Source organism: Apium graveolens, chromosome 7 (assembly GCF_009905375.1).
Source record: "Apium graveolens cultivar Ventura chromosome 7, ASM990537v1, whole genome shotgun sequence".
NCBI lineage: Eukaryota > Viridiplantae > Streptophyta > Magnoliopsida > Apiales > Apiaceae > Apium > Apium graveolens.
Genome location: NC_133653.1, coordinates 236,241,368 through 236,266,539, shown reverse-complemented (window position 1 = coordinate 236,266,539; position 25,172 = coordinate 236,241,368). Strand labels below are relative to the sequence as shown.

Genomic DNA, 25,172 nt, shown 5'->3' with positions numbered 1-25,172 from the left:
ACCCCTGCGCGGCCGCTCAGCATAGCTGCGCGGGCGCGCAGAGGGTCTCTGGAAAAAAAATTTCAGCCCCTGTTTTCTGATTTTTTTTGTTTTTGGATAGGTTATTAACTTCTAAGGGTTCCTGTAACAACAATTCATGGGTTGCCTCCCACGCAGCGCTTCTTTTTCGTCATTAGCTTGACGTTCCGTACCTTTCTCAAGTAGTCAACAAAATGGCACTAACCACCTCTCGGTTTGCCATGTCCCCATAGTAGTGCTTCAACCGCTGACCGTTAACCTTGAATGCTTGGTCCGAATCATTCTCAAAAATTTCCACCGCTCCATGTGGAAACACAGTTTTGACAATAAAAGGTCCAGACCACCTTGATTTCAACTTCCCAGGAAAAAGTCGGAGCCGAGAGTTGAATAACAGAACTTGTTGCCCTGGCACAAATAACTTAGGATGTAGCTTCCTATCGTGCCACCTCTTCACCTTTTCCTTATACATTTTGTTATTCTCGTACGCTTGAAGTCGAAATTCATCAAGTTCATTAAGCTGAAGCATTCTTTTCTTACCAGCTGCATCTAAATCCAGGTTCAATTTCTTCAATGCCCAGTAGGCCTTATGCTCAAGCTCCGCCGGTAGATGACATCCCTTACCGTACACCAACTGAAACGGTGACATCCCAAGTGGAGTTTTGTATGCTGTTCTGTAAGCCCAAACAGCTTCATCGAGCTTTAAAGACCAATCCTTCCTTGACGGACAAACAACCTTCTCTAGAATGCGCTTTATCTCTCTGTTAGACACTTCCGCTTGACCATTTGTTTGCGGATGATAGGCAGTAGCTACTCGATGATTCACATTATAACGCTGCATCATAGAAGTGAACTTACGGTTGCAAAAATGCGATCCTTCATCACTTATGATTACCCGAGGCGTTCCAAACCTTGTGAAAATTTGCTTATGAAGAAAATTTAGCACTGCCTTTGCATCATTTGTCGGTAAAGCTTTAACTTCGACCCATTTTGAGACATAATCGACTGCCAGCAAGATGTACTGATTATTGCAAGACGAGATAAAAGGCCCCATGAAATCGATTCCCCATACATCAAAGACCTCGACTTCAAGCATCACATTTAATGGCATCTCATCCTTCCTTGACAAATTTCCCACTCTTTGGCAACGATCACACCTTAAAACAAACTGATGAGCATCCTTGAACAAAGTAGGCCAGAAAAAACCTGCTTGCAGAATACGAGCTGCCGTCTTCTCACCTCCATAGTGTCCACCATAAACCGTGGAATGGCAGTCTCGTAATATCCCCTCCGTCTCACAGAACGGGATACATCTCCTGATGATCTGGTCAGCTCCCTGTCTAAACAAATATGGTTCATCCCACATATACCACTTCACCTCATGCAGAAACTTCTTCTTTTGAGCGGATGTCAAATTAGGGCATTATATTGCTGACAAGATAGTTTACAATATCTGCAAACCATGGTTCTTCCTCCTGAATTGCAAACAACTGCTCATCCGGAAAAGATTCATTGATTAACGTCCTATCTTGTGAAGTAGAATCGGGATTCTCCAACCTAGAGAGATGGTCAGCTACTTGATTCTCAGTACCTTTTCTATCTTTGATCTCTAACTCAAATTCCTGAAGTAAAAGCACCCAACGAATGAGTCTCGGCTTCGAATCCTTCTTAGAAACCAGATAGCGAATAGCTGCATGATCAGTGAATACTGTCACTTTCGTACCAAGCAGATAAGATCGAAATTTCTCAAAGCCAAAGACTATAGCCAAAAGCTCCTTCTCAGTAGTGGTGTAGTTCAATTGGGCCCCATTTAAAGTCTTACTCGCATAGTAGACCACATGGAAGAGATTTTTCTTGCGCTGTCCCAGAACTGCACCTACCGCATAGTCACTCGCATCACACATCATCTCAAACGGTTCTGTCCAATCTGGTGCTGTAATAACTGGTGCCGTGATCAAACTCTCCTTGAGAGTCTCGAATGCTGCCAAACATTCATCATCAAATTTGAAAGGCACATCTTTCTCAAGTAAATTGCACAACGGCTTAGATATCTTTGAAAAGTCCTTGATGAATCGCCGATAAAAACCCGCATGACCGAGAAAACTACGGATTCCTTTCACCGAATTAGGTGGGGGAAGATTTTCAATGACTCCCACCTTGGCCTTGTCCACCTCCAGACCTTTGCTAGAGACCTTATGCCCAAGGATAATGCCTTCACGCACCATAAAATGACATTTCTCCCAATTAAGCACCAAATTAGTTTCACGCATCTTTTGAGTACGGCGCGCAGATTATTCAAACATTCATCATATGAGTGTCCAAGACGGAGAAGTCATCCATGAACACTTCGACGTTATTTCCAATCATGTCAGAGAATATAGCCATCAAATCTCTGAAGGTGGTCGGGGCGCCACATAACCCAAATAAAACTCTACGAAAAGCAAATGTGCCAAATGGACAAGTGAAGGTAGTCTTTTCCTGATCCTCTGGTGCAATACAATCTGATTATACCCCGGAATAACCATCCAGAAGACAAAATACTCATGTCCCGCCAATCTGTCAGCAATTTGATCAAGGAATGGGAGAGGGAAGTGATCCTTCCTTGTGGCTTTGTTCAATTTTCTATAATCCATGCATACTCTCCATCCTGTAACTATTCGAGTAGGGATGAGCTCATTCTTTTCATTTGCGACCACAGTGATACCTCCTTTCTTAGGTACACATTGCACGGGCTCACCCACGAGCTGTCAGAAATAGGATAAATGATGCCTGCATCTAGCCCATTTCAGAATTTCTTTCTTCACCACCTCCTTCATGATCGAATTCAGTCTTCGCTGTTTTCCACAGTTGGCTTACTACCTTCCTCTAACAGAATTTTATGCATACAATATGAAGGACTTATCCCCTTGATGTCTGCCTATGGTCCATCATATAGCTGATTTGCATCTCTCAAAATCCTTAAGAGCTTGTCTTCCTCACTACCTGAAAGGTCAGCTGAAATAATAACAGGTAACGTAGATGAATCACCTAAAAAAGCATACCTCAAGTGTTCAGGTAATGGGTTTGAGCTCCAAGGTAGGTGCTTCCTCTATTGATGGTTTGAGCTTCCCTTCAGCATTCTTAAGGTCAGAAGTACCAAGAGATTCAAATGGTATAGTCGAGCTTTCGCTTCCATGGAGAAGCGTTCAGATATTGTAAATTTGCTCGTTGCTATCTTCATCATCACTGTCGAAATCCCCCCCCACTAAGGCATTTTCCAATGCATCAGACATTACCATGTGATCGAGTTCCGAAGTAACCGCAGAATCAATCACATCCACTTTTAAGCACTCCTCATCTTCTATAGGGAATTGTCATTGCCTTGAATAAGTTGAAGGTCACATCCTGATCTTGGACCCGCATAGTAAGTTCCCCTTTTTGCACATCTATCAAGGTACGGCCAGTAGCCAAGAAAGGCCTCCCCAAGATTATGGGAATCTTCTTATCTTCCTCAAAATCCAGAATAACAAAATCAGCAGGAAAGAAGAGCTTATCCACCTTGACGAGCACATCCTCAACTATGCCCCTTGGGTAAGTAATGGAACGGTCCGCCAATTGTAGCGACATGTATGTGGGTTTTGGATCAGGCAGATCCAGCTTTTTAAAGATCGACAATGGCATCAGATTAATGCGTGCTCCCCAATCACAAAGGCACTTGTCAAAAGTTAGATTGCCAATGGTACAAGGAATGGTGAAGCTTCCTGGATCTTTCAGTTTTGGTGGTAACTTTTGTTGCAGAACCGCGCTGCATTCTTCCGTGAGAGCAACGGTTTCAAGGTCATCCAGTTTCACCTTCCTTGAAGAATAGTCTTCATAAACTTCGCATAACTAGGCACTTGTTCCAGCACCTCAGCGAAAGGTATATTGATGTGAAGTTTCTTGAACACCTCCAGAAACTTCCCGAACTGTCTATCCAGCTTTTGTTGCTGCAATCTCTTAGGAAAAGGTGGTGGAGGATAGAGCTGTTTCTCCCCTGTATTAGCCTCAGGCAGAGTGTGTTCAACAGTAGTCTTCTTGTTTCCGCCACTTCTCCTTTGCTTAGATTCTTCATCTCTAACTTCAGCTTCGACTTCTTTTGCCTTTTCAGCATCAGCTACTTTCCAGACCTTAAGGTAATAGCCTTGACTTGCTCTTTAGCTTCCTTCCTGCCTGGTACTTCCGTGTCACTGGAAAGAGTGCCAGGTTGACGATTGAGCACTGCATTGGCTAATTGACCGATTTGATTTTCCAAGGTCTTGATAGAAACCGCCTGACTCTTGCACAACAGCTTAAGTTCCTCAAAATCAGCACTAGTAGGTGCAGCTGCACTTCCCTGTTGAGGATATGATTGCCTTGTAGCATACTGTTGTGGTTGCTGGAATCCAGGTGGGTTAAACTGTTTACTCACTCCTTGCTGATATGGTGGCTGAATAGCATTCTGATTATTTCCCCAGCTGAAATTTGGATTATTTCTTTTGTAGGATGATAGGTCGCTTGGCACAGGCTGCTGTTGTCGCTGATAATTATTCACATACTGAACAGATTCGTTGACAAGAGAACACTGATCCGTAGCATGAGAACCTGCACAAAGCTCACAAACCATAGCTATTTGATTAACTCCATACGTAGCCAAAGAATCAACCTTCATTGATAGCGCTTGGAGCTGGGCTGCAATAGCGGTGGCTGCATCAACTTCCAGAATACCTGCGACCTTGCCTGACGTCATCCTCTGAGTTGGGTTTTGATGCTCGTTTGCAGCCATTGTCTCTATAAGATTATACGCCTCAGTATAGCTTTTATCCCATAAGGCTCCTCCAGCTGCTGCATCGAGCATGGGCCGAGATTGGGCCCCCAAACCATTATAAAAACCAGTGATTACCATCCAATCCGGCATTCCATGATGTGGACATTTTCTCAACATTTCCTTGTAGCGTTCCCAAGCCTCGCACATAGATTCTGTAGGTTGCTGCGCAAACTGAGTAAGAGCACTCCTCATAGCAGCAGTCTTTGCCATTGGATAAAACTTCACCAGAAACTTTTGCGCAAGATCTTGCCACGTAGTGATTGACCCAGCTGGTTCAGAATGTAACCAGTCTTTAGCTTTATCCCTCAGTGAGAATGGGAAAAGCCTCAACTTGATAGCCTCATCAGTCACGCCATTATACTTAAAAGTGCTGCAGATCTCGACAAAATTTCTTATGTGCATGTTGGGGTCTTCAGTTGCCGCTCCTCCAAAAGAAACAGAATTCTGCACCATCTGAATAGTGCCCGGCTTGATTTCAAAGGTGTTAGCTTGAATAGCCGGATGAAGGATGCTTGACTGAATGTCATCAATTTTAGGCCGAGAAAAATCCATAAGAGCTGGATCAGCTTGAACAATACGATCTCCCATGTTTACTGGTTCTTTCTGCTCAGTTCCTGAATCCGAATCCTCAAAATCTAACTTCTCCGGAGTATCAAGAACTTCATCTTTCTCCTCAGCTGTATCTAAGGTCCTCTTGCGAGCACGAGAACGAGTTTGCATAAACGCTTGCTAAAGTACCTGAAACACAACCGAAAAGAGTAATTAACTACTACGTCCTAATCACTGAGTCCTAATGACCAATGATGGTAAGTACATAACTAAACAAATACGCCGAGTCCCCGGCAGCGGCGCCAAAAACTTGTTAGGGCGAAAACATGCACTAATATTCACGCAAGTATACGCGTTCGCAAGTAATATAGAATACTTTCTAGTTCGTTCCCTCAGAGACTCAGACTAAGTTATTGTCTAATTAAACTCACTCACCAATGTATAATTACTTCTCAATGTTAAGATAACACTTAAAATTGTTGATTAAATATTAACTATAATCAACTACTTAATTAACCACTTAACTAACACTTCAATTTATCAATAATAAAACACTCACGAGATCACAACTTCATTATTACTTCCTTCTATAGCCATTGTTATTACCTTTAGCATGTGACAGTGATGACATTAATCGAATAACACGAAACTGATAAAAGCCAACTTTCATTGTACTAATACCATTCTACCAAGCATCCACAATTAAGATAGAAGTTGAATAGTCATCAATCATGTTGAGTTCCTATATGTCTACAGAAATTGACAACACAATGATTTAAGCACAAGTTATTCCTTTTGATTACATAGGGCAAATAAAACTGTTAGAGTTACCCACTAATCATGCACAACGTACATGAACCTATGCTAGCATGGCAAGTTCTAAATCTCAAGATCCACTGTCGCTTCATAAGAGATTAACACCCTATCTTATATGTTCGCGACGCACATAAGACGAATACGCACAATCAATACTAGATATCATGCAATCATCACACACTAAAGTATTAAACAATTAACTAAAGAATTCCATAATAAATCCGTTGCAACCCCATGATCACGATTAGCCCATAATAGAACTTATCGCCATCATGGGTTCATATGAAATCATGATAAACAACACAAGAAAATAATAACTAAACTAATTATATTAAAACAGAGTACGTCACAAGAGTAAATAAATCAAAGCAAGAAAACTAGCATCCAACGTTACAACGAAACAAGAATCACAAGAATATATGCTTCCTCTTCGTTGCGGTATGCTAAATCGGTCTTCTTCCTTATCTCCTTCGCTTCTTGTGCCAAACACAATCTAAAACATAATCTCCTTCATATTCTCTATGAAAACGTCTCAAATCTACTTATATAATAGTCCCATAAAACTCAGATTACATAGAAGTTGGAAGCCAAACAGAAGTAGAAGTCTAAAATAATTCAGCTTTTTTCCCCGACCCTGCGCGGCCGTTCAGCATTTCTGCGCGGGCGCGCTAGGCTGCTGCGCGGCCGCTCAGCATTGCTGCGCGGGCGCGCAGGACCCTACTGGAAAAATTCCAGGTTTGCTCCGTTTCTTCGCCGTAATCTGCCCGTTCTTTTCCTCTCTCAATGGTGAACACATGCCAAGGCTTATTCTTGATGATTCCTCCTCCGAAATGCAACTAATACCTTGAAATGCATAAACACTAGAAAAACGCATCAAATACACAAAATACTTGATTTCAAGACACCAATTTAAGCCATTTTAAGACGTTCTAAGTGGTATAAAATGCCACTTATCAGGCGCCACACAACCTGACTCATCCGTCGGTACTCAAAATTCACCATCCGTCGGGTTATCTAAAGGAGCAGGAAATCAAGGAAGGTTACCCATAGAAAGTACCCCTTTCTCAAATCAAAGATCCACAAACTCAGGGGGAGTTTCTAGCAATCAAAACTCAATCACACATTAAGACAACATTGAGGTCTCTTCATCTAGAGCTAATCTACCTCAACCAAGGAAATGGACAAAAGATCACCCCTTTGAACTAATTATTGGTGATGTGTCTTCTAGAGTTCAAACAAGAAGAGCAACTCAGGAAGAATGTCTATACAGCAGTTTCTGTCAAAGGAAGAACCAAAGAAGGTAGAAGAAGCTTTATTGGATCCTGATTGGATTCTAGCTATGCAGGAGGAGCTAAACCAATTTGAAAGGAATAAAGTCTGGAAGCTGGTACCCAAGCCTAAAGGAAAGAATCCAATAGACACCAAATGGGTATTCAGAAACAAGATGGATGAAAATGGCATAGTAGTAAGGAACAAAGCCAGATTGGTTGCTAAAGGCTATTGCCAGCAAGAAGAAATATATTTTGATGAAACATTTGCTCCTGTTGCAAGACTTGAAGCCATCAGAATCTTCTTAGCCTATGCAGCCCATGCCAATTTCAAGGTCTATCAAATGGATGTCAAAAGTGCCTTTCTGAATGGAGATTTGGAGGAAGAAGTGTATGTTAGTCAACCTCCTGGCTTTGAAGATCCAAATTTTCCAGAGTATGTCTATTATCTACTCAAAGCACTTTATGGACTGAAGCAAGCACCTAGAGCCTGGTATGACACTTTATCAAAGTTCCTTTTGGAAAATCACTTCACAAGAGGTACTGTAGATAAAACTTTATTTTTCAGAAATGTTAATGGCTCTAGCATACTTGTTCAAATTTATGTAGATGATATTATTTTTGGCTCTACAGATGAGAAACTTTGTAAAAAGTTTGCCAAACTGATGCAAAGTAAGTATGAAATGAGTATGATGGGAGAACTAACTTACTTTCTTGGTTTACAAGTTAAGCAAGTTAGTGATGGAATATTCATTAGTCAAACTAAATATATTTTGATCTTTTAAAGAAGTTTGATCTAATGGATTGTACATCTGCAAAAACTCCCATGGCCACTGCAACTAAGCTTGAATTAAACAATACTGAAAAGTCTGTGGATATTTCAAGCTATAGAGGCATGGTTAGCTCACTTCTGTACTTAACAGCTAGTAGGCCAGATATAATGTTTGCTACATGTTTATGTGCTAGATTTCAGGCTGATCCTAGAGAGTCTCACTTGATAGTTATTAAGAGAATTTTCAGATATCTCAAGGGAACACCAAAACTTGGCATTTGGTATCCTAGAGATTCTGGTTTTGATCTAACTGGTTATTCAGATGCAGACTATGCAGGTTGCAGAATTGACAGAAAAAGCACAACAGGAACTTGTCAATTTCGAGGAAACAAGCTTGTGTCCTTGTTCAGTAAAAAGCAAAATTATGTTTCTACCTCTACAGCTGAAGCTGAATATATTGCTGCTGGCAGTTGCTGTGCACAGATTTTATGGATGAAAAATCAATTGCTAGACTATGGTTTGCAAGTTGAGAGGATCCCTATTTTTTGTGATAACACAAGTGTAATTGCCATCACTGAAAATCCAGTGCAACATTCAAGGACAAAGAACATAGACATCAAGTACCATTTCATAAGGGAACATGTAATGAATGGTACTGTAGAGTTACATTTTGTTCCAAGTGAGAAGCAACTTGCAGATATATTTACTAAGCCACTGGATGAATCCACCTTTTCTAGGTTGGTAAGTGAGTTAGGTATGCTTAATTACTCCTGAATCCATCTGAGTTATTTTGCAAGTTGATAAGTAGCCAGAAATTTAACTGATTTTTAGTCTTGAGTTAAATTTTGGCTAAGTCAAAATTTGCATCTCGACGGATGACCACTATCCATCGAGTTGAGTCATCCGTCGATATACAATGTGCAAATAAAAATCAATTATTTTTCTGGAATCTTTTAAAACTCGACGGATAACAGTTTATCCTTATCCGTCGAAGTGTCTAAATCTTAACCGTTAATTCCCTGAACATTATCCATCGAGTATACTTACAGTTTGTAAGCATTATACGACGGATAATGGGTGGAATTTTTACAGTTTATTTTTTTTAACGGCTAATTTAGGCAATTTCTATTGGGTAATTTACTTTTCTTTATTATTTTCATCCGTTGTTTTTGAGAGAGTATAAAAGCTTATTTCATTCCAATTATTTTCTTTTATCATTCTCAAATTCAACTGCTTTTATTTTATTCTCTCTCAAATATCCTCTTTCTCTTCAAGATTTCATTCTCTAACAATGGCACATGTAGTAAAGATCATGTCTCAGACTGGGTTCATTTATGAGAAGAACAACTTCACTGTTTTGGTCAATAAGGGTATTCAGCAATCAGAAGACTATCACAAGATGATGGACTTCGTGAAGAACTGCAAGTTAAGTTATGCCATGTTTGAATCACCCACAGTTTACTGTGAAGTTGTTGAAGAGATGTGGACCACTGCAAACTACAACTCTACTGACAAAACCATCACTCTAACTATCAAAGGTAATGAGTTATGTATCAATAGTGATGTGATAAAAGCATGTTTCAAAATTCCTGATGATAATGTAACTTCACTACACACTGACACTGATATCATCAATATGCTTAATTCCATGCATTATGCACTTCCTACTAATAAGCTAAGTGAAATTAGAAGATTAGGTCTTAGGAAGGAATGGAGTTTCATGTGTGATGTTGTGACTAAAGTTTTCTCTAGAAAAGTCAGTAATTTTGATTCTGTGAACATTTCTATGCTTAACATGCTATACATGCTAGTTACAAATAAATTTTACAATTTCAGTGACCTTGTCTTGTATGAGTTAGGTTTTAAACTAGGTGAGTTAGCCAAAAGGGGAAATAATGTATATTATGCTACATTTTTCATGATATTGGCTAACCATCTTTGTCAAGAGATTGTACTTGAGAACCCAAACAACAAATTAGCTTGTTGGGTTCAAGAGAGAAGAATCATTGTAGATTTGAACAGAGCCAACCATCATAGGGATGTGCCAATGTTCTACTTTCCTGTAATGCAGACACCTTAGGTAATCGAGGTAAGTTCATCCATACCCTCAACTATTCCAATCTCCTCTTTTTCTTTGAGTTCAGGCATAGCTATGGCAACTGTGACAATGACCAAACAGTTGCCTACCAAAGCTGCCAAAACAACTGTAATTTCCAAATCCAAATCAAAGAAAACCCCCTCTGGTATCTCTCAAAAGGTACTAGTTGAAAAATCTACCAAAGCCAAAGAGGGGAGTGTGAAGGAGGGTCAGATATGTGAGAGAAGGGGTGAACATCAAAGAAACCCCAAGGATAAGGTTGGAGAGTTGAGTGAATCCCAGTCTAGCCACACTGCAGTTTCCCAACAAACTGCAGTGCTTAAAAGGGACAAAAGCTCACTTCTAGCTGCATCCTCCCAAAAGGATGTGGCTATTGAACAAAGCTCTCATCCAAGAGCACAGGCCAAAAGGGTTAGGGACACAAGCTCACCCCAAACTTACACTCAAAAGAAGAAATCCAAAACAACTGGGGATGTACAGGGCAAACACACAGTGCAAACTGGTACTAAAGACACAGTCCCTGCACCTTCTCAAATTCAGATTGATGTGGCTCCAATAAATGTGGAGTCACAGCCAAAATCTCTTATAATAGAAGTCACTGAAACACCATACTCACCAACTAACTCACTAGAAGTGGATATGATAAACACTTCAATTCCTGATTCCCCTTCTTTAACTCTGTTGGGGAAGCCAAAATCTAGTGCAAGTGAGCATCATCTTTTAGATGATTTATTGGCTCACTTGCCAATTCTTTCTGATACTATTGTGACATTTGTACCTCAAATAACTTCAATCAACATAGAGTCAACAATAGTTTCTCTTCCCACCTCATTCATTTCTACTCTCTCGATGGATATTGCTCATCCGTCGAGTAGTGATTGTATCCCGACGGATAAGCTTAACAGCAGTTATCCGTCGGATAGCTTTACCACTCATCCGATGGATATCACTTATCCGTCGAGTGTCTCTGCACAACTTCAAACTTCAATTATTTCAAGTGCAGAAGATTTAGTGGTAATACAGTCACTCTTAGGACTGACACACAGCCGTCGAGTTGTATACAAACACATTATGGAAGCCCATTAACTTGGTAATAGAGGACGAAAAGCAGCAAAGATTACGACTATTAGATTTTATATTTGTTCAGTCTTTTTGACTTTGTAATCTTGGTATTATATAAACCAATAGAGTAGCAAATAGAAATATAACTGAAATAGCTGAAAAACACAAAAATAGAGAAATCTTTGTAAGCATAATCTTTAGCATTTCCTGTATTCTCAGCAGTTCCATTTGTAAGCAGCTGTGAGCATTTCTGCACACAGAGTCCTCTCGATATATTATATATATCTCTGGTGGAATTGTTTAAATCCACCAGAAAGTTTTTAAAGACTCTTATTTTAATTACTTACGTTTTGATTCATTTAAGTTTACATTCCGCATTGTGCTAATCAAAACAAATATATCTATAATCGAGTTGAACATTTTTATTTCAAGAAAAAGGTTCAAGAATTCCATTCAACCCCCTTCTGTAATTCTTTCTATATTGTTAAGGGACTAACAATAACTCATTATAGTCCCGACGGATGATTAACTTATTATCCATCGAGTGAGTAGCTTATGTAATAATAAGTTTGTAGCACAGTTATGTATGCACCTTTGTATAGAATCTGTAGTAGCATATAAGTCATATTGACTTTAACTAGATATGCAGAATAGGTTGATTAATTATACATAAATGATGTCTTGTAATTCTGCATAAGTGAAATAGAGTCAAGTGCCAAAATAGCTACTAACGAATGATTAACAAAGCCATCGACAGATGATCAAATGACTATCAACGGATGTTTAATATAACAGTCGACAGATGATCAATTAAACCATCAATGGATTTTCTGAAAATCGACGGATGATCATATGAAGAATTCAAACAGCAGTTGAACAGTGAAAGCTGACACACAGCCGTCGAGATGTATACATACACACTGTGGAAGCCCATTAACTGGGTAATAGAGGACGAAAAGCAGCAAAGCTTAAGACTGATAGTTTTTATATTTGTTCAGTCTTTTTGACTTTGTAATCTTGGTATTATATAAACCAAGAGAGTAGCAAATAGAAAAATAACTAATATAGCTGAGAAACACAAAAACAGAGAAATCTTTGTAAGCAGAATCATTAGCATTTCCTGTGTTCTCAGTAGTTCAATTTGTAACAGCTGTGAGCATTCTTGCACACAGAGTCCTCTCGATATATAATATATATCTCTGGTGGAATTTTTTAAATCCACCAGAAAGTTTTTAAAGACTCTTGTTTTTAATTACTTATGTTTTGATTCAATTAAGTTTACATTCCGCATTGTGCTAATCAAAACAAATATATCTATAATCGAGTTGAACGTTTTTATTTCGAGAAAAAGGTTCAAGAATTCCATTCAACCCCCCTTCTGTAATTCTTGCTATATTGTTCAGGGACTAACAATTGGTATCAGAGCAATCTCTTAATCTACAAAGAGTTTAAAGATCAAAACAATTCAGCAAGATGAACAAGAAAGATGTTGGAGTCAAGATTCCTTTTCTTGATAAAGATAATTACCATCATTGGAAGGTAAAGATGCATCTTCACATGCTTTCTCAAGATGAGGCCTATGTGGACTGCATAGAAAAAGGCCCTCATGTTCCAATGAGAGCTGCAACAGGAAACGAGCCATATGTTCCAAAGTCAAGGCATGAATGGTCGGATCCTGACATTGAACAAGTCAGAAAAGATAAAAAGGCCATGAACATTCTGTTCAATGAAGTTGATGCAGACATGTTTGATAACATTATCAACTGCAACACTGCCAAGGAAGTTTGGGACATTATACAGATAATTTGTGATGGCACTGAGCAAGTAAGAGAAAATAAAATGCAGCTCTTGATTCAGCAATATGAGCATTTTCACAATGAAGAAAGTGAGTCACTCACTGACATTTTTAGTAGATTCCAAAAACTACTAAATGCTCTTAAGTTGCATGGAAGAGTCTATCAGACTAAAGACTCCAATCTGAAATTTCTCAGATCTCTTCCAAAGGAATGGAAATCAATGACAGTCTCATTGAGAAACTCACAAGATTATAAGGAGTTTACTTTGGAGAGACTATATGGCATTCTGAAGACCTATGAGCTTGAGATAGAGCAGGATGAAAGAATGGAGAGAGGAAAGAAGAAAGGAGGATCCATTGCACTAGTTGTTGATCTGGAAAAGGAGAAGGAAGTGAAGATGGAAGCTGTAGAATCAACTTCAAAGGTCTGTGAGAATAAGGGTAAGGGGCTTGCAGCAGAAAGTGAAGATTCGTTGAGCCAAGATGACATGGAGGACATTGATGAGCACCTAGCATTTCTTTCCAGAAGATTTACCAAGCTCAAGTTCAAAAAGAACTTTGGAGCAGCCAAGCCAAATAGAAACATGGTGGATAAGTCAAAATTCAAATGTTTCAAATGTGGCTTGGCAGGGCATTTTGCAAATGAGTGTAGAAAGTCAGATTCCAGTAAGAAAAGGTTTGAGTCATGGATTATAAGTAAAAATACTTTGATCTACTCAAATAATAGGAAAGGGCTTTTATTACACAAGAGAATGACTGGGCAGCAGATGGTTTGGATGAAGATGAAGATGTTAGCTATGTCAATCTAGCTCTAATGGCCAAGTCTGATGAAACAGAGACAAGTTCCTCAAGCAATCAGGTAATCACTACAAACCTTGCACATTTATCTAAAACTGAGTGTAATGATGCCATAAATGATATGTCTACAGAATTGTATCATTTGCGTGTTACACTTAAGTCTCTCACTAAAGAAAATGCTAAAATTAAAGAAAATGACTTATTTTTAAGTGAGAGGAATAATGTGCTTGAGTCTCAGTTTGTTGAGTTTGAGAAACTAAAAATTGAGTGTAAGATTGCCAAGGAGGAATTAACTGAGTCCTTGAAAAAGGAAGAAATTTTGAAGAAGCAGCTCGAGCGTGAACAAGAGGTGATTAAAGCATGGAAAACATCTAGGGATGTTCATGCTCAAATCACCAAAGTTCAAGGAATTGAGTCTTTTTGTGATGAAGCCTTGAAAAGGAATAAAGAGAAACTAGAACCTATTTTGGTAGATGGGTTGCTGACAGATGTAGACTCGACAGATGATGAGGACTATCCGTCGGATAACAAAAAGTGTTATCCGTCGAATGATAAAAATCCTCATCCGTCGGCTGTAAGCAAACCCATTAGCAAAGCCAAATTAATCAAGCTAAATGATAAGTATGGGTCTGTTTCCAAGAACTTTGTTTCAGGAGAGTCAAGTCAAGCTAAGAAAGGGAAAAAGGCTAATGTTGGTCACATGATTGTCAAACAGTTAAGTGACAGACTTGAGAAAATAGAGGTAAAAATAGAGACTAAAAAGAAAAACAATAGGAATGGTAAAGTAGGGATTAACAAACACAATAACTACACACCTGATAAATATGCTCCTAGAAAAATTAGTGTCAAGTGTGGTAGTGTAAATCATTTGTCTGTTAATTGCAAATTTACCATGCCTACTCCCATGTCTGTTCAGCCTCAATTTCCTAACATGAATGCCATGCCTCCCATGCCTGTTAATGCTATGCCTACACAGAATATGAATGCACAGTTTGCTAATATGCCATTTGCACCTAATCCATATTATGCTGCATACAGCATGCCTCAAATGTCATTTAGCATGCCTTACTGGAATAACATGTTTACACCAAGCATACCATTTCCTGTTAGCCATAACATGCATGATAATTCTGTTGCATTTAGTGGTTTCAAAGGTACAACCTAATTGACTAAGGAAGAATCTGAAATTCCCAAGTCAAATGAGATAAAACCTAAGAAACAGAAGAAAAAAGCTAACAAGGCAGGACCCAAGGAAACTTGGGTACCAAAATCAACTTGATTTGATTTTGATGTATGCAGGGAAACAGAAAGAATCTTTGGTACTTGGATAGTGGTTGTTCAAGACACATGACTGGTGATTCTACCCTGCTCACAGAGTTTAAGGAGAGAGCTGGCCCAAGTATTACTTTTGGAGATGACAGCAAGGGTTATACTGTGGGATATGGCTTGATTTCAAAGGATAATGTCATCATTGAAGAGTTTGCCTTAGTGGATGGTCTCAAACACAATCTGTTGAGTATCAGCCAGCTTTGTGATAAAGGCAACTCAGTAATCTTCAATAAAGAAGCCTGTGTTGTGACTAATAATCAAAGCAACAAAGTGGTTCTCACTGGTGTGAGAAGAGGAAATATGTACCTAGCTGACTTCAACTCAACTAAAGCAGAATCTGTAACTTGTCTTCTCAGTAAAGCAAGTCAAGATGAAAGTTGGCTATGGCACAAGAAGCTATCCCATTTAAACTTCAAAACCATGAATGAGCTAGTAAAGAAAGAACTAGTAAGAGGCATTCCTCTAGTGGAGTTTCTAAAGGATGGACTGTGTGATGTCTGCCAAAAGGGGAAGCAGATCAAAGCATCATTCAGGAAGAAACTTGATTCAGCAATTGAAGAGCCTCTACAATTGCTTCACATGGATTTGTTTGGACCAGTCAATGTATTGTCAATTTCAAAGAAAAGATTTTGCCTAGTAATTGTAGATGACTTCTCAAAGTTCTCTTGGACATATTTCCTAAAGTCTAAAGATGAGGCTAGTGAAATCATCATCAATCACATAAGGCAAGTTAACAATCATCTTGATTTCAAAGTTAGAAGAATCAGGAGTGACAATGGAACTGAGTTCAAGAACTATGTCATGAGAGCATTTTGTGAGGAAAATGGGATCTTGCATGAGTTTTCAGCAGCAAGGACTCCACAACAGAATGGAGTATTGGAAAGAAAGAACAGATCTCTTATTGAAGCTGCAAGGACAATGCTTGAAGAATCAAAACTACCAACATACTTCTGGGATGAAGCTGTAAACACTGCATGCTACACTCAGAACATCTCTCTGATTAATCAAGCAAGATGCATGACTCATTATCAATTGTTCAAGAACAAGAAGCCAACTCTAAACTTTCTTCATGTCTTTGGCTGTAAATGCTATATTCTGAGAAATCAAACTGATCAAAATGGGAAGTTTGATGCTAAAGCAGATGAAGGAATTTTTGTTGGATATGCTGTTGGTAAAGCATATAGAGTCTACATTCTAAGAATCAACATTGTTATGGAATCTATACATGTTGTGTTTGATGATAAAAAGATTGAAGGACTGAAAGATGGAGATTACCATGAGAGCCTCAAATTCGACAATGTTGAGATGGTCAGTTATGAAAGTGATGATGAGAGTGATCAAGAAACAGTGTCTAAGGATAATATAGACAAATCTACCACCAATGAAGCATAAAACTCAACATCCATCGAGTTACATAATGCTTCATCCGTCGGAAGGTAATCTGTGTTATCCGTCGGAAGACAACCTGCCTCATCCGTCAGTACTCAAAATTCACAATCCGTCGGGTTATCTAAAGGAGCAGGAAGTCAAGGTAGATCACCCATAGAAAGTACCCCTTTCTCAAATCAAAGATCCTCAAACTCAGGGGGAGTTTCTAGCAATCAAAACTTAATCACACATCAAGACAACATTGAGGTCTCTTCATCTAGAGCAAATCTACCTCAACCAAGGAAATGGACAAAAGATCACCCCTTTGAACTGATTATTGGTGATGTTTCTTCTAGAGTTCAAACCAGGAGAGAAACTCAAGAAGAATGTCTATACAGCAGCTTTCTATCAAAGGAAGAACCAAAGAAGGTAGAAGAAGCCTTGTTAGATCCTGATTGGATTTTAGCTATGCAGGAGGAGCTAAACCAATTTGAAAGTAATAAAGTATGGAAGCTGGTACCCAAGCCTAAAGGAAAGAATCCAATAGACACCAAATGGGTATTCAGAAACAAGCTGGATGAAAATGGCATAGTAGTAAGGAACAAAGCCAGATTGGTTGCTAAAGGCTATTGCCAGCAAGAAGGAATAGATTTTGATGAAACATTTGCTCCTGTTGTAAGACTTGAAGCCATCAGAATCTTCTTAGCCTATGCAGCCCATGCCAATTTCAAGGTCTATCAAATGGATGTCAAAAGTGCCTTTCTGAATGGAGATTTGGAGGAAGAAGTGTATGTTAGTCAACCTCCTGGATTTGAAGATCCAAATTTTCCAGAATATGTCTATTATCTACTGAAAGCACTTTATGGACTGAAGCAAGCACCTAGAGCCTGGTATGATACTTTATCAAAATTCCTTTTGGAAAATCACTTCACAATAGGTACTGTAGATAAAACTTTATTTTTCAGAAATGTTAATGGCTCTAGCATACTTGTTCAAATTTATGTAGATGATATTATTTTTGGCTCTACAGATGAGAAACTTTGTAAAAAGTTTGCCAAACTGAAGCAAAGTAAGTATGAAATGAGTATGATGGGAGAACTAACTTACTTTCTTGGTTTACAAGTTAAACAAGTTAGTGATGGAATATTCATTAGTCAAACTAAATATATTTTTGATCTTTTAAAGAAGTTTGATCTAATGGATTGCACATCTGCAAAAACTCCCATGGCCACTGCAACTAAGCCTGAATTAAACACTACTGAAAAGTCTGTGGATATTTCAAGCTATAGAGGCATGGTTGGCTCACTTCTGTACTTAACAGCTAGTAGGCCACATATAATGTTTGCTACATGTTTATGTGCTAGATTTCAGGCTGATCTAACTGGTTATTCAGATGCAGATTATGCAGGTTGCAGAATTGACAGAAAGAGCACAACAGGAACTTGTCAATTTCTAGGAAACAAGCTTGTGTCCTGGTTCAGTAAAAAGCAAAATTCAGTTTCTACTTCTACAGCTGAAGCTGAATATATTGTTGCTGGCAGTTGTTGTGCACAGATTTTATGGATGAAAAATCAATTGCTAGACTATGGTTTGCAAGTTGAGAGGATTCCTATTTTATGTGATAACACAAGTGCAATTGCCATCACTGAAAATCCAGTGCAACATTCAAGGACAAAGCACATAGTCATCAAGTACCATTTCATAAGGAAACATGTAATGAATGGTACTATAGAGTTACATTTTGTTCCAGGTGAGAAGCAACTTGCAGATATCTTTACCAAGCCACTGGATGAATCCACCTTTTCAAGGTTGGTAAGTGAGTTAGGTATGCTTAATTACTCTTGAATTTATCTGAGTTATTTCGCAAGTTGAGATGTAGCCAGAAATTTAGCTAATTTTTAGTCATGGATGAAATTTTGGCTAAGTCAAAATTTACATCTCGACGGATTACCATTATCCGTCGAGTTGAGTCATCCGTCGATATACTATTTGCAAATAAAAATTAATTACTTTTCTGGAATCTTTTAAAACTCGACGGATAACAGTTTATCCTCATCCGTCGAATTGTCTAAATCTTAACCGTTAATTCCCTGAATATTATCCATCGAGTATACTTACAGTTTGTAAGCATTACACGACGGATAATGGGTGGAATTTTTACAGTTTATTTTTAAAACGGCTATTTTAGGCAATTTCTATTGGTTAATTTACTTTTCTTTATTATTTTCATCCGTTGTTTTTGAGATAGTATAAAAGCTTATTTCATTTCAATTATTTTCTTTTATCATTCTCAAATTCAACTGCTTTTATTTTATTCTCTCTCAAGCAAATATCCTTTTTCTCTTCAAGCTTTTATTTTCTAACAATGGCAGCTGTAGTAAAGATTATGTCTCAAACTGGGTTTATTTATGAGAAGAACAACTTCACTGCTTTGGTCAATAAGGGTATTCAGCATCAGAAGACTATCACAAGATGATGGACTTTGTGAAGAACTGCAAGTTAAGTTATGCCATGCTTGAATCACCCACAATTTTCTATGAAGTTGTTGAAGAGATGTGGACCACTGCAATCTACAACTCTACTGACAAAACCATCACTCTAACTATCAAAGGTAATGAGTTATGTATCAATAGTGATGTGATAAAAGCATATTTTAAAATTCCTGATGATAATGTAACTTCACCACATAATGACACTGATATTATCAATATGCTTAATTCCATGCATTATGCACTTCCAACTACTAGGATAAGTGATATTAGAAGATTAGGTCTTAGGAAGGAATGGAGTTTCATGTGTGATGTTGTGACTAAAGTTTTCTCTGGAAAAATCAGTAATTTTGATTCTGTGAACATTTCCATGCTTAACATGCTATACATGCTAGTTACAGATAAATTTTACAATTTCAGTGACCTTGTCTTGTATGAGTTAGGTTTTAAACTAGGTGAGTTAGCCAAAAGGGGAAAGAATGTATATTATGCTAGATTTTTCATGCTATTGGCTAACCACCTTTGTCAAGAGATTGTACTTGAGAACCCAAACAACAAATTGGCTTGTTGGGTTCAAGAGAGAAGAATCATTGCAGATTTGAACAGAGCCAAACATCATAGGAATGTGCCAATGTTCTACTTTCCTGTAATGCAGTCACCTCAGGTAAGTGAGGTAAGTTCATGCATACCCTCAACTATTCCAATCTCCTCAATTTCTTTGAGTTCAGGAGTAGCTATGGCAACTATGACAATGACCAAACAGTTGCCTACCAAAGCTGCCAAAACAACTGTAATTTCTAAATCCAAGTCAAAGAAAACCCCCTCTGGTATCTCTCAAAAGGTACCAGTTGAAAAATCCACCAAAGCCAAAGAGGGGAGTGTGGAGGAGGGTCAGTTAGGTGAGGGAAGGGGTGAACATCAAAGAAACCCCAAGGATAAGGTTGGAGAGTTGAGTGAATCCCAGCCTAGCCACACTGCAGTTTCCCAACAAACTGCAGTGCTTAAAAAGGACAAAAGTTCACTTCTAGTTGCATCCTCCCAAAAGGATATGGCTATTGAACATAGCTCTCATCCAAGAGCACAGGCCAAAAGGGTTAGGGATACAAGCTCACCCCAAATTTACACAAGAAAGAAGAAATCCAAAATCACTGGGGATGCACAGGGCACACACACAGTGCAAACTGGTGCTAAAGACACAGTTCCTGCACTTTCTCAAATTCAGTTTGATGTGGCTCCAATAAATGTGGAGTAACAGACAAAATCTCTTATAATAGAAGCCTCTGAAACACCATACTCACCAACAAACTCTCTGGAAGTGGATATGATAAACACTTCAATTCCTGATTCCCCTTCTTTAACTTTGTTGGGGAAGCCAAAATCTAGTGCAAGTGAGCATCATCTTTTAGATGATTTGTTGGCTCACTTGCCAATTCTTTCGGATACTATTGTGACATCTGTGCCTCAAATAACTTCAATCAACACAGAGTCAACAATAGTTTCTCTTCCCACCACATTCATTTCTACTCTCTCGATGGATATTGCTCATCCGTCGAGTAGTGATTGTATCCCGACGGATAAGCTTAACAGCAGTTATCCGTCGGATAGCTTTACCACTCACCCGATGGATATCACTTATCCGTCGAGTGTCTCTGCACAACTTCAAACTTTAATTATTTCTTGTGCAGAAGATTTAGTGGTAATACAGTCACTCTTAGGACTGAGAGAGGAGAGTGCATTGAGTGAGAGGTTGGGTTCCTCCCAGGTAAAAGGAGAGGAAAAGAGTGAATCTCAGCAATCCATTTATTCAGGATTGGCAAAAGTGAGTGAGAGGAGTCACACCTTAGTAGGTGAAAGTGAGGGTGTGAGGGTGGGGAGCCAGGGTGAGACCCTGATGCAACAAAAGAGAGATTATGAGAGAAAGGCAGGTACAGGAGAAATAAGGGTGGATCCAGCCATTGTTAGTGAGTCAATGATTGTGGATGATGCTGAAAAGGAAAGATAATTTCAGCAACATTACAAAGCTGAAATTGATAACATTTCCTTGGATGCTGACACTTTTACTCATCCTGTGTCAGCCTATCAATTGTTGGCTGCTCAGGGCAATGTGGAGACAGAACATACTTTGAATTTAGTACACACCTTAGAATCTCTTCAAAGAGATAAAGCTGCTGTAATAGGATGCCTTCTCAAGCTGGTGAGCCATCTGAAAAATTTGGAGTAAATTCTAATGATGATGACTCTGTTTCTTTGGATGGAAGCATGAACTTAGGGGGAGATGAAGGCCCAAGTTCTGTTTCAAATTTACCTGGATGGGCATGGACAAAGAAATCTACACCAGGATAATTTGGTGTATCTTTGGTCAAGCAAGTGATGGCTATTCAAAAGGCCCTTCAGGAAACTTCAGATGCTGGTACCAAGGCCATTCTTCAAGCTCACCTAGACCCTCTAATCTCATGAAGATCCAGCACTTAAGACAGAATCTGAGTGTGGATGAACTAAAAAGAGATATAGCTGACTTGAAAACTTATAATTCTGAGAAGCTGGATTCAGTAATGCCTTATGGTACCATGTAAGATCTATTACTGAGACTAAGGAGAGAATTAGATTCTGAAAAGAAGCTAGCCAAGCTGGAAGACAGAGTTCAAGTTATTGAGAATTCAGTGGCTATCCTTCTTCAAAATCAACAAACTCAGACAAATCTTCTCATGCAACTGGCTAAAGCACAAGGCCTAACTCCTCAACTTGATCATAACAAAAAGGGGGAGAGAGAATCAAGTAAGGGGGAGAAAGGACCAACTGAGGGGGAGAAACTTCAAGTACAAATCAGCAAAGTAATTGTACCTTCAATTACTGTCTCCAAGCCAACAGTTGTAGATGGTATAGATCTAATTAAAGCAGCAGCAGCAAATTTGAAAGTTGCTGAAAAAGGAAAGTTGAGTTTGATCAACTGGAATAAGATTGATGAGGAGATACAGAAAAAGTTTGAACTAGTCAAGGAGCCAGTTAAGTCAGCCATCCATCACTCTCATGTCAAACCAATCAGTGTGAATGAGATGAGCATGAACTATCTGGAAAAATTACAATCTTCCTGCATCAAGTCTCCAAAGGCTGAAACAATTCTTAAACCAAGGGCAAATTATCCAAAATCATCTTGGAAGAACCCCATGGACACTGTGTATGAGACACCCAAGCCTGATGAAAAGAAGCTTCTGTCAAGATCTATTGTCTTCTATAAAGATCCAGCTGATTCAGCTTTAAAAAGGAGAATTGCTAAGATATTCAGAAATGGAAAGGAAATTTGTGTGGTAGCTGGACATCCATAATTTGCTCAAGCAAAGAAAGAAGAACAAGCCAGATTAAAGCAGGAAAAGAGGCAAGCTTCTCTAGATGTAAAGAAGTCTAAACAAAAGAAAGAACATATTGCTATCTTGGCCAAACTACAGGCGGTAAATTCTTCTCAACAAATTCCCTCTCAACCATCTGAAGCTGCTGAATCAAAGAAGAAAATTGAAGAACAGAAGAAATCCCCAAGGAAGAAAAAATTGGCTAGAAGAACAAAAAGGAAACTGGATGTTGTTGACAAGGAATTGGAAGATCAATTTCCTAAGGTATCCACACCAGCTACAACTCAAGCATCAAAGCCCTCTGTGGTATTTGAAGACATATGGGTGGTGGATCCCTACAGGAACATACATGGTGAACCTATTGTGCCAAAGGATGAGCCAATAGAGTGGGATAACATACCAATTCCTGACTTCAGCTTACCAATCCTTAGCAAGCCAAAAAGGACAAAGTCAAGGGTAGTCAAGAAAGTGAAGCTGTCACCTCTCAAATCCAAGTCAGTAGTTAAAGCTCAACCCAAGGTCAACAGGGGAGACTACTTGTACTTGTGTGACATCAAAGAATTTTCAGATCTAAATCTTTATCTGGATGAACTGGATGAAGTAAGGGCAATTGATGCATATAGAAACCTACCTGAAAGGTTGGTGTTCAAGTACAAAGGAGGAAGGGAGATTCAGTGGCCACTTCACAGGATTCTTCAAGAAAGCCTAGTTGTGCTGATTAAAGTCTATTCATCCTTCAAGAAAAACTTTGGGTTCAATGTAGCTGCAAGAAGACTAGTATTGAAGAAGATTGAAGAGTTGAGGAGTGTTAGATCTAAAGATACACTCCCAAAGACACTAATCATCTCATATACAGGGAGACGAGTGTATCTAAGGCCCTACTGGCTGATGGAATTCATGGATGACAAGGGTGTGAGAAGATTCTTCATATTAGAAGACCAATTGAGTATCTCTAGCAATGAGACTCTCTTGGAAATGCAAGAAAAGCTAGATCTCTCAGAATCTGATGAACTGGAATTCCACAGGCAGCTCCAGAATCAAATTGAGGAAAATAACAGAAAGCTTGGAAGAAGATCCATACCTTCAAGGAACTAGAAAAATCTGCTCAGGCTAGAGGAGCATCTTGAATTGACTGTGAGCCAAACCTTGTACATTTTGTTTAATTGAAGCACTTTCAGTTTATCTACTTATCTTTAAAGATGTATGTTCAGGATGTTTTGTTATCATCAAGTATCTCTTAATTTATGGCTACAATTCCAGTAGACATACCATAAATTGGGGGAGATTGTTGTGCATATGTTGTGTACTTGATGATTTCATAAACAAAACATCTAAGTAGATTTTACTTAGTGAAATTATGTAGCACTCGACGGATAAGAATTATAGTCCCGACAGATAAGAATTATAGTCCCGACGGATGATTAACTTATTATCCATCGAGTGAGTAGCTTATGTAATAATAAGTTTGTAGCACAGTTATGTATGCACCTTTGTATAGAATCTGTAGTAGCATATAAGTCATGTTGACTTTAACTAGATATGCAGAATAGGTTGATTAATTGTACATAAATGATGTCTTGTAATTCTGCATAAGTGAAATAATGTCAAGTGCCAAAATAACTACCGACGGATGATTAACAAAGCCATCGACGGATGATCAAATGACTATCAACGGATATTTAATATAACAGTCGACAGATGATCAATTAAACCATTAATGGATGTTCTGAAAGTCGACGGATGATCATATGAAGAATTCAAACAGCAGTTGAACAGTGAAAGCTGACACACAGCCGTCGAGATGTATACATACACACTGTGGAAGCCCATTAACTGGGTAATAGAGGACGAAAAGCAGCAAAGCTTAAGACTGATAGTTTGTATATTTGTTCAGTCTTTTTGACTTTGTAATCTTGGTATTATATAAACCAAGAGAGTAGCAAATAGAAAAATAACAAATATAGCTGAGAAACACAAAAACAGAGAAATCTTTGTAAGCAAAATCATTAGCATTTCCTGTATTCTCAGTAGTTCAATTTGTAAGCAGCTGTGAGCATTCTTGCACATAGAGTCCTCTCGATATATAATATATATCTCTGGTGGAATTGTTTAAATCCACCAGAAAATTTTTAAAGACTCTTGTTTTTAATTACTTATGTTTTGATTCAATTAAGTTTACATTCCGCATTGTGCTAATCAAAACAAATATATCTATAATCGAGTTGAACATTTTTATTTCGAGAAAAAGGTTCAAGAATTCCATTCAACCCCCTTCTGTAATTCTTGCTATATTGTTAAGGGACTAACACTTTTAGTAACCACGCATGGTCTTAATTATCATTTTTATAATCTGGTGAAAACTCAATCATCAGATCATTATTTCTTAAAATGTTTCACAGTCGAATCACCATTACTTCATCTCCACTTATGTTCCCGTATCGAACTTTCGTCACTGGCCCGATTATGGGTATTAAATTCACCATAACTTATTTACTCAAGTTAAATAACCTCACAATTTCTTGAAGAACACGTTCAAAATTTGCTTGCAATTAAGATTTCTTCGATCTTGAATCTCCATGACAAATATATTCTCACGACGAAGGAATGCTTTACGTATTAATTGCCTGTCTGAGTTATTATTCAAAAT

General features: G+C 38.5%; 1 non-coding gene across 1 annotated transcript; it reads left to right on the top strand.

Moving 5' to 3' along the window:
- The first annotated feature begins 4,925 nt into the window (after positions 1-4,925).
- Positions 4,926-5,032, top strand: LOC141675624 (small nucleolar RNA R71). Its single transcript, XR_012556267.1, has one exon. It is a non-coding gene; the product is annotated as a small nucleolar RNA R71 (small nucleolar RNA).
- The last annotated feature ends 20,140 nt before the right edge of the window (positions 5,033-25,172 follow it).